The sequence below is a fragment of the Elaeis guineensis genome, chromosome 2, assembly GCF_000442705.2.
Source record: "Elaeis guineensis isolate ETL-2024a chromosome 2, EG11, whole genome shotgun sequence".
Taxonomy (NCBI): Eukaryota; Viridiplantae; Streptophyta; class Magnoliopsida; order Arecales; family Arecaceae; genus Elaeis; species Elaeis guineensis.
In genome coordinates, this window is record NC_025994.2 from 114,559,477 (window position 1) to 114,575,868 (window position 16,392).

The 16,392-nt window shown below is 37.3% G+C and overlaps 1 long non-coding RNA gene across 5 annotated transcripts; it reads left to right on the forward strand.

Moving 5' to 3' along the window:
• Window positions 1-1,637: 1,637 nt before the first annotated feature.
• On the forward strand, window positions 1,638-11,000 carry LOC105042951 (uncharacterized). Of its 5 annotated transcripts, XR_003800888.2 has the most exons (5): window positions 1,638-1,971; window positions 2,694-2,886; window positions 6,738-6,838; window positions 7,886-7,957; window positions 10,105-11,000. It is a non-coding gene; the product is annotated as an uncharacterized lncRNA (long non-coding RNA). The 5 variants fall into 5 exon arrangements; XR_003800891.2 differs by lacking the exon at window positions 2,694-2,886; XR_012139173.1 differs by lacking the exons at window positions 1,638-1,971; window positions 2,694-2,886 and adding an exon at window positions 2,893-4,705.
• The last annotated feature ends 5,392 nt before the right edge of the window (window positions 11,001-16,392 follow it).

Genomic DNA, 16,392 nt, shown 5'->3' on the forward strand with positions numbered 1-16,392 from the left:
CGTGGCTAGAGAGCGAAAGAGACGTGGGCGCTGGGCAGATGGGTGGATGAGCCGTTAGCGACCGTGTATGGGATGGAGGGTGATGTGTGTGCGGACAAGCCACGGATGAAAGCAATTGATGAGGGGGTGTGGACTAAGGGCAAAAGAGCCACGGTTGCTGATGCCAATGCCGGTGGATTGGGGAGGGGGACCTGGGGTGCATGTAGTAGGAGGGTTGGAGGGGCAGGGGTGGTTGGGGCGGAGCTGTGGATCGAGGATGGAGGAGCCGCGAGGGCTAGATGGGGGAGCTATGGGCCTGCGAGTGTACGATGGACGGAAGGAATCATGGATGGATGGGGAGCCGAACGAGTTGCAAGCGGTCGAAGAGCGGTGCAGAGAAGTCGCAGACGAAAGCTGCGGGTGGTGCGAGAGGTGGGCGCGAAGACACCACGAGCAAAACAAGGCAGCAGAGCTGGGGAGAAGAAGAAATAAAAAAATAATAATAATATATTATTTTTAAAAAAAATAAAATATATAAAAATGATAATATATAATGTCTAAAAAAATTTTTATGATAAAATATAACAAAAAAGCACTATGGAACTTCCCTAATACTAGTTATATAGCAAATTTTATAAGAGGCAGTGAAGTGTTTTGAGGGTGCCAACTTGTGTCTTGTTTTTTTTTTTTTTTTTTTGGTGGTAATGAGCATATGAAACTTTATTCATGAAGGATGGCAGAAAGTTGTAGCTATAAAATTGGAATAGTAACAACTTACAGTGAATATAACATCGAGGAACACAACATCCACCACCAACCAATGATGTCAATAACTAGATGCAACCAACGAACAGGATAGCTGGTTGATGTTTATGATACAAATAAGACGAGATCAAGTCGTGCAATAGGTAGAATAAGGAGCTGCCAGTGCAGTTGTCTTGTAGATAAGAAAACAATACCGGAAGAATGCAATTGCTGTTGAGAGATCCGTAGCTGGATGATAGCATAGTAGATAACTCTACAGAAAACCCGATGATATGAGAGCAGAATGAAGTAGCAGTCAATGTAGAACTTCAGCATTAATATTAGTGCTATAAACCAAGAACAAGGATCGATAACTGAGAGACATTGTAACTTCTGCAGTCAGATGTACATCAAACATAGAAAAGAAGAAGTTGTGTCTGGTTTCTTTGGTGGTTATACTGGAGACATATTTTGAGTCCTGTCTTTATCCACAGGTTTGCAGGGTGTGGGGATTTTTAGCCTATTCTTTATAGTTTACATATTTCTCTCTAGCATAGAAAATAAAAAAAATGAACAGCAAGTGAAGCAAAAAAATATCTTATTATATAACTACATATCTAGAATAGTTAGCTATGCACGTTGAGTTCACAATTGGACGCTGCCCTGGTTCAAACGGCCATCATATTGATGATGGATCACTAAAAATTTAATCAACGCCTAGCACTAATTTATCCACATCATTTACAGGGATGGAGAATCGTACACCGGTAGCAGCATAGAAGAACTAACGACCTGTGTTTGATGGTGGAATCTCAGCCATCCATCTGCAGCCACGTGCACGGCATGCCCAAAAAGAGGCTTCTGATAACATGCGCCATGCGCGATCGGTGCGTCAATTTAACGCGCCCGCCTGGTTCTTTCCTTTTTCCCCCCCACCGACTTTCCCTTTGGTTTCAAACCCTCGGGTGGCGCCATGCCCGCTTCCAGAGCCCTCCGCCCTCTCCGTCTCCGGTGGTTTCTTCCCTCTTTCCGTCCGGCGAGGGATCTCGCCGATCCAACTCCATCGGGATTCTTGATCCCGTCTATCAGCTAAAAACCGTATAAATCGATGCTCAAAATCACATCACACCCCCGCCTATTGATCCCTTCTGGGACATTTTTGCTCCAAGATCGTTCGGGAAAGAGAGAGAGGCGGCATCCAGTTTCATTCATACTGCTGCTGTTGATCCCGATGTTTTTCTTGGGCAGGTTTTCTCTGATTTCCCCTACTTTTTGCGTTGTTTGATTCAAGTTTTCTTGTTTGTTCTTCACTGTATCCAGTCATGCTCGTTTGATTTACTCAACTAGCACTAATCGCATTGGATTTTGTTGCGACATCTCTTGTTGTATTGACCTATAAATTTTGGTCTCCTGCAATACAAACTTCTCTGAATTCTTCTGCCCATAACAAAACGCAAAAAAAATCCTATTTTTACAAAGGAATGACACGTATTGACCAGAATGATGCTTGTATTTTCGCTATATCTGAAAGAACTCCACGTTGGAGTTCTTTGAATTCAAATTAGTTATCCACATGGCTTCCAAATAAAGAAGTAAATCATGCATCCTTCATAGATTTGTTCAATTCTATAATCTGACCCGAAGGTAAGAAAAGTTTCTTGGATCAAGAGTACCTAGGCCTAGTCTTTACTGACTATTCAGGAAAGCTCCTATTATGTGAAAATGATTGGATTGATCGTCAGGGCCACTCACTCTTATCTTGGTGGCTTAGGTTTGAAAGCCTATTAAGGTGGCTTATCTTGTAGATGTCCCAGTAATGGTCATCCATCCTTGCCTTATGGTTAAGCCAAAAGATGAAACGGGGGGAGATAAATGTCTTCTGTTGATTTAGTGAAAGCTCATTAATTTTCTAAAAGGAAGCATTTGATAGCAAAGAACTTGCTGACTGTTTAGTTGTTCATTGTTCACAGGGTGTTTCCAATGGTCCTTTTCATGCAATGGGATCTGCCATGAAGATTGGTAATGCTTGCCAATTGCAGCTGGGGAACCATATCCTGGGAAATACAGAGTTTGGAGAACATAGATAGACTCTAGAACCAGTGTTGTGCTCGGTTAGGCTTTAAGTGCATTCTTTTCTGGGTGGATGTTTCAATATAAGAAAAGGTGACTATGAAATGGAAAATAATTTTGTACTGAGGCCCTTAATTTATCTTTGAGAGATTTTTGTTTGTTCACTTAATCATTGTTTGGTACAGTAAAAATTATGTAGAATTATGATCTTATCGAGCATGTTATCAGTTTTCAGCTGTCTCTTGTTTTTTTGACCAAAAAAAATCTGGAGTTTTTATTTTTCTTGAAATAGGCTAGAGTACAGTTTTGGTTGGGTTAGGTTAGGTGCAATCATCCAGTGCTGGTTGTCTCTTACAGTACTGGCTCCTAGCAAGTAAATGCAAACTTAGATGTGCTCATATGTGTACATACTTTGTTTTCTTTTAATGTCTTGAATCCGCTATGCATTGCACATCACTTTGAAATGATTGTATCTGCTGCTTTCAATTGTAGTGTTTTGGTGCTATTATTGACACAGAGATACCAGGTCGAACAATTATTGGGAGTAACAATATTATTGGACACCATGCAATTGTTGGATAAAGTGCCAATATTTGAAATATAAGGTACTCCCAATGGCCAAAGTCATGCCATTTGATGGTTGGATACAATGTCATTGTCTATAGCAAATATTTTTATGCTAGACTACATTTCAAAGTTTTGATTACTTTGTTCCCAGCGAGAGAGGCCTTAATATTTCAAGATAGTTTGTTGGAAATCTTTGCATCAAGTCATTTCTTCATCATGGTGAGTTTAAAGTTTTCAAATCTGAATTGAATGTCTTCTAGGTGGTACCTTTTTACTTGCAAAGGAGCACATATAAGCTTGTAAAACTTTAGTTTCGGCAAGTCATTTCATAATAGTGACCATCGAGCCTCAACCCTCTTGAGATAACTAACAATTCCCAACCAACAATAAGTAGGCCTATGCATCATTTGAGCTAAGCCGAGTTGAGGCTAGGCCTAGGCATGGTATTAAGAGTTCAGGTTCTGGCCTGAATCTGGTCTGACGCAACCTTAGGTCTAAAAAATCTAGTCTAAACTGGCTTGATCTCTAGGACCCAGGCCTGAGACCTACTTGACTCTACCTAGTCATCTAGGGGCTAGGGCATGCCCATGGATGTGATTGAGATAGGTGGAGAGAAGGACGACCTATGGAGGTGGTGATCCATGGCGAAAAGTCTAGCTTGACACACTTAATCCCTAGGACCTAGGCCCAAGATCCACATGGCCCTACCCAATCAGCAAGGGGCAAGGGCTTGCCCATGGCTGCTATTGAGATAAGGGGAGAGAAGGGCAGCAATTTGTGGAGGTGGTGATCCATAGTTGAGGTGCCCATAGCAAGAGGGAGGGAGGGGATCAAAGAGGTAGTTTTGGCTTAGGGGAGAGAGAGTGGTGGTTTTTTTTTTGGGGGGCAGAGGCCAGGGAGGGGAGTGTGTGAGTAGGAGGGAGAGTTTGAGCAGGAGGATGTTAGTGTGATAGAAAAATGGAGGTTTTGGCTAGGGGTAGGGGTGGAGAGGGAGAGAGACAAAGAAAGAGATAGAGAGAGGGAAGGGCATGAAAGAGGAGGTTGAGTATTTTCTTTTCTTTTTTTTTTGTGGGCAAGGGGCGGGGAGGCATGGTGGGTGGTGGAGACAAAGGGAAGGGTGTGGCGGGTGGTTGTAGTGGAGGTGGGGGAGGAATTCATCAGAGTTTCTTTGTGTTTTTCTATTTATTTTTATAAATATTATTTTATAAAATAGATAAAATTTTTGGTCTAGCCAAGTCGAGAGAAGGGCACACTGCATCAATTCTAATTGTTCTCCTGGTGCAGCCTAAGGCTGAAAATCTAAGCCAGAGCTTGGTAAAAGTTAGGCCAAGCCAGACCTGGTTAGGTGGGCTGCGCTGATTTTACTTAGGTCTAGTAATAAGCATACTAGTTGGCAAGTCAAAACAAAATGCCTGTTATACTTTTGAAAACAATCGACAAAAGTCTGTTATTGGCATCTTCTTTTGCACATTTTCCTTGTTTCTTAAGAGCTAATCAAATTCAGGTCTTATTAGATATCATCACAAGTACAGAGATTGGAGGGGTTTTTCCACACACCATAACATAAGTAACTTAAAGTGGGGAAAAAAAGAGATTAGCATAAGTGTGTACGTTGAAGCAATGCTTATGAAGGTGAGAATTGAGAACTAAGGTCGGTATTAAGTGTCATATGCCTATTATATAACCATGCAGACACTGTGCATGCAGTGGCATAAGATGATATACTTCCAAATGATACTTGATTATCACAGTTAAGGTACATTAGTAAACATCCTTTTCCCCTTCTATGTATCTAAGCTTTGTTTAGTTGCTTAGATTGGAAAGCAGGCATGTCTCGAACACTCAAAAACTGACTGTTAATGAATCAAGTCAAATCTAACATTTTATGTCATATGGAAGGCCTGTAACCCTACCATTTTACTGATACATAAGCTTTAAATGTGCTATACTATATATCTCCATATTGATTGAAGCTATACAGGGACTAGCATGAATTAGAATGATATGAAACCAACAAACAATACCAGATTCAAGGGGAAAACCACTTAAAAGCATGTAGTTATTCAATAACTAAAATATGGTTTAAGATATTCATGTATTTGCAAGAATGATACACCCAATAAATGAACAATATAAAGAAAAGTGAGCACAAAATGCACTTCTGTCACTATTTAGCATAGTGTATTTCAGTGTTATGTTCCGACAAAGGCCAACATTGTGGAGTATCCATCAATATTTTTACAATACTATGTGCACTTGCTTTATTATTTTGACTCTTCATTGACACAATATATACAGCAACCCAGAAGGACCAAGTCCAAGCAAAATGCATGTATCTGAATAGCAATGATATTGATGTATCCACGTGCACCTTTTGAACTGACATTAATAGCTCTTTGTGCTCTGGTTTTTGCACTGTGCACTAATACTTGTCACAATATGCACTAGTTTTCGCATTGTGATATTAACTCAAGGACTTGCTTGGCACTATGATTGCTAAACCATTTGAGCTGTGTAGATCTTTAGGCTAGCGGATGGTGCATATTAAAGCTGTATCCACACGCAGTGCTAGAGCTAGTGCACATAAATTAAGAAGAGATGTACATGGTGTCAAAATAGGTGCAGGGGCTTATCCAGTACTTTATAAAAAAAAAATTACAAGATTTATGTTGTGATATTCTAAAGGAGGAATGTATCTGCAATTTCATAAAAAAAAGCCAGGATGACTTGGGAAAAAACTTTCCTTAATCTTTGTTCACCCACCAGCTTAAGCTCATATCCTGGATTTAAAATCAATTCTTGATAAAATAAATTCTTGATAAAATAAATTTCATATCATAGTATAATAATGTTCCTTTTCCTTATTTTTGTATCCGATACCCCAGATATATAATCCTGGCTTGGTCGTGGATGTCTCTATGCCTTAGTTGACATTTTGGTACATGTAGGCTGTAGTTCTTAAACTAAAATGTATCGTAATTAAAGCTAGTTTTAGTCTCCAATAATGTGTTTATGAGTTTTTCTATACTACTTATGGTATTTTGAATGTCAATCTTACCCAAAATGTTCTGTTTGTCATATCCATGATTTATAGGGTCATATAGAGTTAAATATGGTGGATGCTTGTAAATAACCTAACTTATAGCAACACTTCAGAACTTCTCTAGACAGCAAACATGTTGTTTGTATCATGTTCGCAAGTGCTATCAAGGGAAAAAATTAACGTCTTCCCATCTGCAACAAATTCCATTACCACCTTTTGTCCTATCTTTTTAAAGTACTATTTGGATGCATATTTCTGTTAATATTGTATGCATGCATATTCATGTTTCATGAACAAAACATCGTATACAATTGCTTTTGCTTGTCTTATCCAGGGAACAAGTTTTTTCTACATATTGGCAACAACAATGACGTCAGATTATAGCTCCATTCATCAATCTTCTAAATCAAGCGAACCAACAGATCTTGAAAACATGTACTCAACTTTTTAATGAATTACTTCCTTACTGATTAGCATTCAGTCTATGGGTTATTGGTGAAAAGACCCTCATTATGTTTTCTTGTAATATTGCTCATGACTCTAAGATGGGTAACAACAATATTTTTTGCTAATAATCCTCTGTTAGCTGGCCATGTTGTGGTGGAAGTGAATAATTCCTTTATCTTCATTCTAAAGGTTGCCCAATTTAATTAGCTTTCCTTAATAACACTAGCTGATTGAAATCAATAAGGATGCTTTCACCATATAACTATGTTCGTACTGGAGGGGCTATTGCTGTTCACCAATTTTGTCACAGTGGATCATATTCTTTCACTGGTGGGGGTTCTGCGGTATGTTAACCTTCTGGCTATTTACCCAAAGAGAGGGTTATGATTTGAAACAAAGCTTCGTGTATTATCCTTGGATCCGTCAGGGCTTAACTTGTGGTGTGTGCTGCTTTGTCAACACTTGGCATGGGTGAGCATGAACAGTACACAGATCTATCATGTAAACTCCGAATATATGCTAGAAAAAATTGCTTAATATCTAATATAGACTACTTACTTTGGTTGGTTCGTAATGATGATAGATGGAACAATAAAATAATTCTAATACATACTAGTGGAATGAATCCTCTTGGATATGTATTGTTGCTATTGGTAAACATAACTATAGCCACACATGATGCAATTATGCTCGGAAACATGCATATTAAACCACAGTGTCAAGGACTTGAGTCCAACAGGACCTGACTATATTTTGACATTTACCCCTATAGTTCTTTGCATAGCAGAACTCACCATCAGTAAACCAGATGATTGAGTTATACCTTTAATACTAGGTTGATATTTGCGTCTAAGATATGAAGTGTATATCATGCTAGCGAGGTCTTCATTGTATCATCATATGATGTTTAGTGTGCCTTTGTGCTTTAACTTTAGTTTGAACATCAATTGTCAACAGGCTCTGACATTATTCATAACATGGTAATTACTTACACATTAAAGTTTTTGTGCTATTTATTAGTTCAATTTTGTGCAGACAGATTGCAGAGCAGAGATTCATGGTTTGAATCTAGAGTGGCTTCAACGCCATTGATTTTCAAGCATGAAGGTCAGTAATATCTGGAGCTTATTGGTCTCCATTATTTTCAGGACTTATTTTGATTTATATTATAAAAAAAATGAGTCATTAACTTATTTCAGTTTACATTAGTTAAAAAAATAGGGGTCATTGCTTGGTATAATCATAAAAGGCTTGAGTTGACAAGCACAATAGTGCTGGGTCAAGTCCTAGAGTAGCTATTTTGTGCAAAAAAATGACAAAGATTAGGTCTGTTCCTAGTTTGACCTTTCCAGAACCCCAGATTGGCAGGATCATAACTGAGTAATGTCATTTATTAGTCAAAAAATTATGAACTTTACAAATCCAGTTGCTTACGTGCTGGGCTTTAGTCCAGACAGGCTATGGCCAACTTTCTATCTTAACCCAAGCTCTTGAACACTTGAGCTTTCTCTAGCTTAGCTACAATTCTATGCAGAACTTCTACCCAGAGGATAAGCCTGTTATTAAGTCCTATCTGACTCATAATTGCATGGGACTAGTTGCATGTGTTTGTGTGTGTGTGTATGTGAGTGAGAGAGAGAGAGAGAGGCTAGAAAAGGCTGTCATCTCCCAAGGGCAACAATATTCTACAATTCTACTGGTTTGCTCTTCTGTTATATTTTTAGCCTAGCGAAAAATAGAAGAAACAAATGTCTTCATGAAGAAGTATATATCATAATAAACTTTGGAAAATGCTTTGGCGCCTGTTAGTGTGCAAGAAAAGTTCCTTGGCCTGACCTGATGCTGGCTTGGTGACAGTGTTCAAGCACCCTATGCAAATTGCACCAATCCATTGAAGCTACACCGATGCCCCTCTACCATGAGGCGGGAAACCCTTATGATGTGCACAAAATGGGTGCCCTCTAGCATTACTCGTAAACTTTTATATTTCTCCTGTCAAAGATCAAGACCTGGTCAGGATCCATGTGAGAAGGAATCAAGGTGCATCCATGATGGTTGATAGACATGGGAATTTTTTAGGGCATTTGGTTTGTAGACATCAGGGTAGCAGTGAGCAATGGCATGATCTTCTATATGAGTTTGGGTTAAAGTGCTTAACATGGGATTTGCTTCATTTCAAAATAGTCCATGTACTGGGCAATTTGACTATGTATCTCTCTCTAATATACCTACTTAGGAATTACACGCACGTACAGACATGAGACATCCCACTAGGTGCTTTCGAGTACTACATTTTCTGGCCATTTCTTGTATGATAGTTCAATTAAGGAAAGTTCTCATGCATCTTTCTTCAGTAGACTATCAGTTCATGTAGCATATATATATATATATGTCTCTTGTTCTTAGGTGTCACAGTATAACCTCTAGCGTAGTCTCTCAAAACTTTACATACAAATGCCATTTCGAATAAAGTCATGAGAACATTTGCTATGATTAGGCAGCCAGAAATGTTTCAGACTTGGAAACTTAGGTAACATTTTTTCTCAAGCCTTCAATATATATATATATATATATATATATATATATATATATATATATATATATATATATATATTTATATATATATATGTATGTATGTCTCCTGTTCTTAGGTGTCACAGTATAACCTCTAGCGTAGTCTCTCAAAACTTTACATACAAATGCCATTTCGAATAAAGTCATGAGAACATTTGCTATGATTAGGCAGCCAGAAATGTTTCAGACTTGGAAACTTAGGTAACATATTCTCTCAAGCCTTCAAACACGGTAATCTTCTGCTGACTCACTAACTTCTAGTTCCCACCTTAATTTACATATTAGTATGTCTGGATTTTTATGTCTGCTGGTGTGTAGTTCATGAACAATTGATCTTCAAGTTTGCTTTAATTAACCGGAAAGTGAACTTTATCAAGTTATGGATATCATTGGGCTGGATAATTTGTTAAATCACCCATTAGAAATTGATAGTTTTAATGAATTCACATAGTAAACCACATTTTTGTATCCCTTTTTTTTTAAAAAAAACTTGATGTCGTACTATTAGAGCAGTGATGTTGGATAGTACTGGATCTCATTTGATGGGCAAATTATCTGTTAGTTTGATTCAAGTATAACTACTCATTCTTGTTTGCAAAGATTAAATTGTTATTTCTGATTGAACCCATCTTCTCCAAATTTATCTTATTTTCAATTGCTGATTCTTTGGCAAATTAAAGGTTAGAGGCACGAGAAGAGCTTACCAAAAGATATTCATGTCCAGCGATATGAATCCAGGAGGCCTGGAGGACTGACTTGTTGAAGTAGTAAGGACACTCTTGTTACCATTCTATTTAATCATCGGTATTACTTTTAATGAAAATGATCTAACTTGACAGGAAAAAAGAAAGAATTAGATGAATTTCCTGCCGTGTCTTCTGTGGTGCAATCTATCTGCCATTCGAGTAAAGTTGCCATGGAATATGCAAGTTCAGAAATTGGAGTTGTTCTTGATTTTGTTTCTCCCATGTCCATTTTTCTGAAAGTTTCATAGTATCGGATGAAAGACAGCTTCAACTTTAATATCTGCTTATGGTGTACAGTTGAAACACATAAAATATTCAAATCACGGCATAAAAATTTTAGCGTAGTCTTTTGTGTGCATGCAATTCTGTCAATCCTGCATATTACATTGTTTCAATTCTAATTCTCGCAACTGTTTCAACATGTATTTTCTTGCATTTCTAGCTGAATCTTTAGCTTTTGGATTTTGTTTCCCTAAATGTCATAAAATAAGTTCATTTTACTTGATTATAAGAAGTCATGATTATGAGATTACATCATGTGTGAAGTCATGATAATGTAGTGAATTATGGCTGAATGTATGTTCTTGTAATATTACCATCATTCTTTGCCGGTCATCATTTCATTTTCCTCAAGTCAGTGTCCATCTTTCTGCTTACGTGTCTCTCCTGTGTCCATACGCGCTACATGCTTGCTGAGTTCTGTGTCAGATAACTTGTTTGAATTGTTAGTGGATGTTGTAGCTATCATGCCCATCTAGTTTAGTATCTATTCCAGTTATTCTCTTTTTGAGGATATCAATATTTATTTTATCAATATCATTTGCTTCTTTGGTCAGGGTGTGGTGGTTTAAACAATATAACAATGACGAATTCAAGTCTTGCTATCACCTTTTCTTCCTTCAAGTTTGTTGTTGTAAAGCATTGAGTTGAAGCCTTATTCTCATGTATGTAATAATTCAAAATTCAAGATATAGAATGTGTTTTGTGGTACTCTAATTCATTATAAAAAGAACGTTCTCCCTTCATTATACATTTAAAGGGTAAGAATAGTCTCTGAACTACCATCAGTGTACTCTAATTCATTATATTCCTTTTATGGTGGCTTATATTTCGTTTGAACTCTCTCTCTCCCTCCCTCTCTCTCTCTTGATGGGTATTTTTTTTCTTTGGTCAATTTTGTGCTCAAATTGTCAACTCCCAAACATATGATCTCTCTTAATATGGAACTATATGTGATCATTAAGGAGCTTGACTTTATCTTCCACTCGTTTCTAAAATGAAATCAATGAACACTGCATTGCGTCATATGAATTATGTGGTTGATTTATCATGCATGCCTAAACGCTGCTTTTTATTTGAACCATTGCTGGTGTGTGCAAAAAAATGTGGTACTGTGGCAATAGGCTTTGGCAGTCTACCCTCTCATTTCTTTCTGGAACATCAGGTAGGTAGGTGTTAGGCCAGCATGTGTTGATATATGGAGATCTTGCATCAGTGCAAAGTGCTAATTGTCATTATATTTAGGTAGGTGGCGGCAATTTGATGTGGATAATTGTTTCATTGCGTAGTTGGAATACATCTTTTAGTCGTATTATGCTGTCTTACATTAAAGCCACCAACGAAGGATGAGTTGTTACACAACACCCAGCAACCTTTGAAAGGCCTAAAAGTAAATATGGTTTTCTAACATATGGACTTGGGTGCACAATTTTGGAAAGAGGCTGCTTGACCCAGATAACAGCATGTTAGGGGTAACTGGTGGCTTTAGCGATATTTGTACTCAAATAAAGACTGTTGTATCCTTTCCTAGGAGAACATGCTTGTATTTCTAGGAGGTGTTTGGTTGTCGGATAGAGAGAACTTAAAATTGGAACTGTTTGAGGATAAGAAAAGAAAACCATGTTTTTGAAACTTTCTAGTCAAAATAGAAATATTTAATTAGTTTTAAATGTTTGTAATTTCATAATACAACTAGACATTTTACATCACGGAATTATGATCAGTAATATCACAAATCATAGAATATCATGATGATTTTCTAGGACATCCAATAGTTGTCCCCCAAAAGAATGCATGAATTACAAAATCAAGTTTGTTGTTAATTCTTATCAATCAATCAAGGGTGGATTTTATTTATGACAGGAATCGAAATCCGAATGGAATCGGAATGGCTATATTCTTTGATGTGTTTGGTTTGTAACTGGAATCAGAATTAGAAGTAGAATCAGACTTAAAAGTGTAATGGAATTTGAGTATATGCCCTAAGAGTTTGGAACATAAGGGTGTGGTTGTTTGGACATTTCGTACTTCAAATGAAATCCCTAGAACTATGGGATTAGAAACTTGTAAAGTTGATAGAAGTTTCATTCTGTGAACCCGGATAGTTCCATCAAATGCATGTTCCAAGTTTAATGGTTGTAGAAAGGTTCCACTCATGGTTGTTTCTCTTAGCACTCGAACCTCACTAAATGTGATAACTCAAACTTGTGTTGGACCTAGCCTAAATAATAGGCCCACCTCCATCAAAATATATGTGCTTGGCACATGAGCTGGCGGAGGGAAGGGGACTCCCGATTGGTCTTCCTTCTCTTTTGTGTCCGATGAAATTGGTAGGATAGAGGAGGGAGATCTAATCCAAGCCAAATTTGATTTGTAAACTTAGAGAATCTCTGACCCCCGCCGTTCTTTTAGATTCTATCCCTGATCTCTTAAGAAATCACCACCAATCTCTCAAACTTCTCCTTTGAATCTTCGTTGTGTTTAGTCGGAAAGATCACTGGATTTTCCTCCCGTCAAAGCCATCGGACCAAGATAGTTGCTCCTCTTTTTTTTTTTCTCTTTTGTTTTTTCATTGCCAGCAGTCACTATCATGCAGTTTACAACGAGGAGCCATCGATTTGAGGGTTGGAACATGGCTCTCCTATTTTGAGCTCTCCTTAGGTGGGTTTGGTTTTGTCTTGCAGGTCGTGGTCGTTGGCGAGATCTCTCCTTGTTGCCTTGAGGGCCGTTGGGTCACTAGCCTCAAACTTTCAATGGCCGTATTTGGGAGAGAAGAGGGAAAGGAGGATGCCCTTGTTTCCAAGAAGAAGAGAGGAAGAAGAGAGTTCTTCTCTTTTTTCCATCCTTTCTCTATCTTTCTTAGTATGTTGCTTGTTATTTTATTTTTAGATAGATCAAGAGGTCTGTGGAAAAAAAAAAGATATGGAGGATGGGTTGATGAGTCTTAGCGAATCTTGATGGAAAGCTTTAGATAGATAATTGTTACACCATGAATTTTATGTTAATATTAATTTTGTATCTCTAGGAGAACAATTTCTTAGATGAGAAGATATCGAGCAGGATTTTTGATACTTAGATTATAAGTTTAGTGAGTTTGGTGTGACGATTATAGAGGTAAAAATTTCTAGATATTGTTCACCTATTTATATAAAATTTATTTTATGTCTCAATGATTTTAATTTATGTGGTTTTTTATCGTTACTTGCTACATGCTTATTGTTAAGTATATATATAATTTAGTATGATGTTATATATAATGTGTGATTGATCATGAAATGGATGGATTTTTGAAAATCATGTATATCTATTTTTGCAAAAGAATATAATTTTTGAATTACAACACCTGACCAGCTTGTTATTAAGTTATGTGACTATATGTGGGGTTACAGTGCTCTGGACTAGCTATTTTACTACTGCCTACCCATGGACTTGATACATGGTTGTAGTAGTTTAGGATCGAGCACTTGTGGTCCTTTGAACTAGTCACTTTATTTTAGTGCCGCCTATCCATGGGCTTGAAACAGAGTTGTGGTAGTTCAGAGTTGAACACTTGTGGTTTCTTGGGCTAACTACTTGTATTATCTATCCACGGACTTGAAACATGACTATGGTAGTCTATAGGACTAGCTACTTTGTTATTCTTTGCACGAATGATTATGGTAGTCTACAGGATCAGCTATTTTTGTTGCCTCATCCATGGGCTTCAAACATGGCTATGGTAGTCTAAAGCTGAGCATCTTGATACGAGTGAATCCAATGTATGTTGGCTGAGAAAATTTGTATGATGTGATCAATTTTATCAAAGGATATATTTGTTATACATATTTTATGAATCATGATATCTTTTAGTATGTGATTTATATGAGTAACAGTCATTGTTAATTTCTCACTATTATTATATTGATATTGATGTGTGGAAATTCTTATTGTGCTGGCAAGCTTATACATTATGTTGTATTTTTTTCAGAGACATAAGATGTTTAGTTGGATGGGTTGGATGAGAGTAATCTGAGTTTCAGAATTATTAGATCATTAGTTAATTTAATTTTTTGATACCATAGATATTTGAATAATTGTAATTGAATAAGCTACTTATTTATCGTGAGGAGTTATTTAGTTGATATATTTAGATATTTAATTATTTTAAATAAATTTTAATTTTATTGAAGATTTTATATATTTTATAGATGATCTTTAGGATATTGTTTAAGGAATCATGTGATCGACCAGATGGTGGATTTGGGATGTGACACTAAATTCCTCACCCATTCATTTCTTTAATTCCCCTTTTGTCACCAAAGAAGTACCGCCTAAGTATGAATGAATTTTTTGTCTTAACGTGACATGGTTTACATGAGAGTACGCTAATTATTGAAGGGCAACATTATATAAGCAAATTGGCTGAACTTCTATCAAAACATCAGTCTGCAGTCATCATTATAATTTTTCTGCCACCATTTCTTAATTTATGACTTGCTTTTGTAGTTTTACGTCGTGACTGAGTCTCATCACGATGCATCTCTTTGTAGCAACAACTAAATAATATCCAACTACCCATATACTCCCTCCAATTGTTGCATCGGAGCCGTATTTTTATTTTCTGCTCTTGGATACTTCCACTCATACATTCAAAACTCGGAGCCATTCCGTGTTTCCGCTTGGCCCATAAATGTTTCCTCCATGTTTAGTTGATAATGAAGGAAGAAGAATCCAATGCTACCGTACAGCAACTTGACTTGTATCCATTTAATAATAAGGGACGGTTGGTGATCCATCTTATAGGGTATACTATACGCAGCATGTGTTTGGTTTTGTCTTCATCACCCAGAATGGGAAGCCAACGAGATTTGAGTGGTTGAGGTGTTGGAAAGCTGAGTGTGACCCATGTGGTGATGCTCCCCATCAACACCGGTCAGGTGATCATGATGTGATCCTTCAATAATACTTTCTATAATCATAAACAAATCGACTTAATTTGTTTCTCAAGCAAAGCTTCTCTAAAAAATATATGAGGGTTTGTTAGAGGAGATGTCCTTGTCATGCAGCAAATGAAACAGTCAGTCCATATCCATATAAATTAACTTAATTATACCAATGCAGATGGAATTAATTAACTATGCACTGCATGATGTGATTGCTCGACTGCTTTGTTAGGTTAATGTTTAAAGTTGGTATGGACATAATTATTCAATCAAGTTTATGGCAATTGCTTTCACCGAGCGGCATTGTAACATTGTGTGATTTGACGCGGTGCAATTACTTAATGAGAATAAAGTATTATAGGTCCATCTTATGGGTTAAATAATGCCTTGTCCAATGCATTGTGCTAAACGTGGGTTCTAATTAAAAGAATGAGTTGACATAAATTATCTGAACTGGATTCTCGATAAGAATATTGCATCAAGGTTCCAAAGTATAATGATGCTTTCACCCCTGGGACGAGAGGCTGGTGCTGGAATACAAATCTCGAGGACCTAGTGGCTTAAAAGCTGAAGCTCAGCGACTGTAAGAGAATGTCAACTTGTTAGAATCTGAAGAATTTGGTGGATGTTGTTTCGTTTAAGGACCAATCCGTGGTGCAGAGCAATACATGGCGGGCATTCTTAATTTGGAATCTGCAACACTGGATATGCTCAACAGATCTTAAACCACATACCACATATCTTGCCAATTTTGGCAATTTCTATGTTTCGATCAAATTACCCGTCATCCATTTTATGACCAATTGATGTACAAGAAAGTCCTAGAGAGTTTCAGTCCCTGTTGCTTAACATAAAATGTAAAAGATGGGGCAGCTTGTCAACCATTCTTTATGGAAATGAAGTTGTCGCATCAATAGTTTCAGTCATTTTAGTCACTGTCGATCATGATTAGAAATATAGGTTCTTGCTATTAGATGGCCCATGATGCACTATGACATAAATATTACTTCATGCCTTAGTA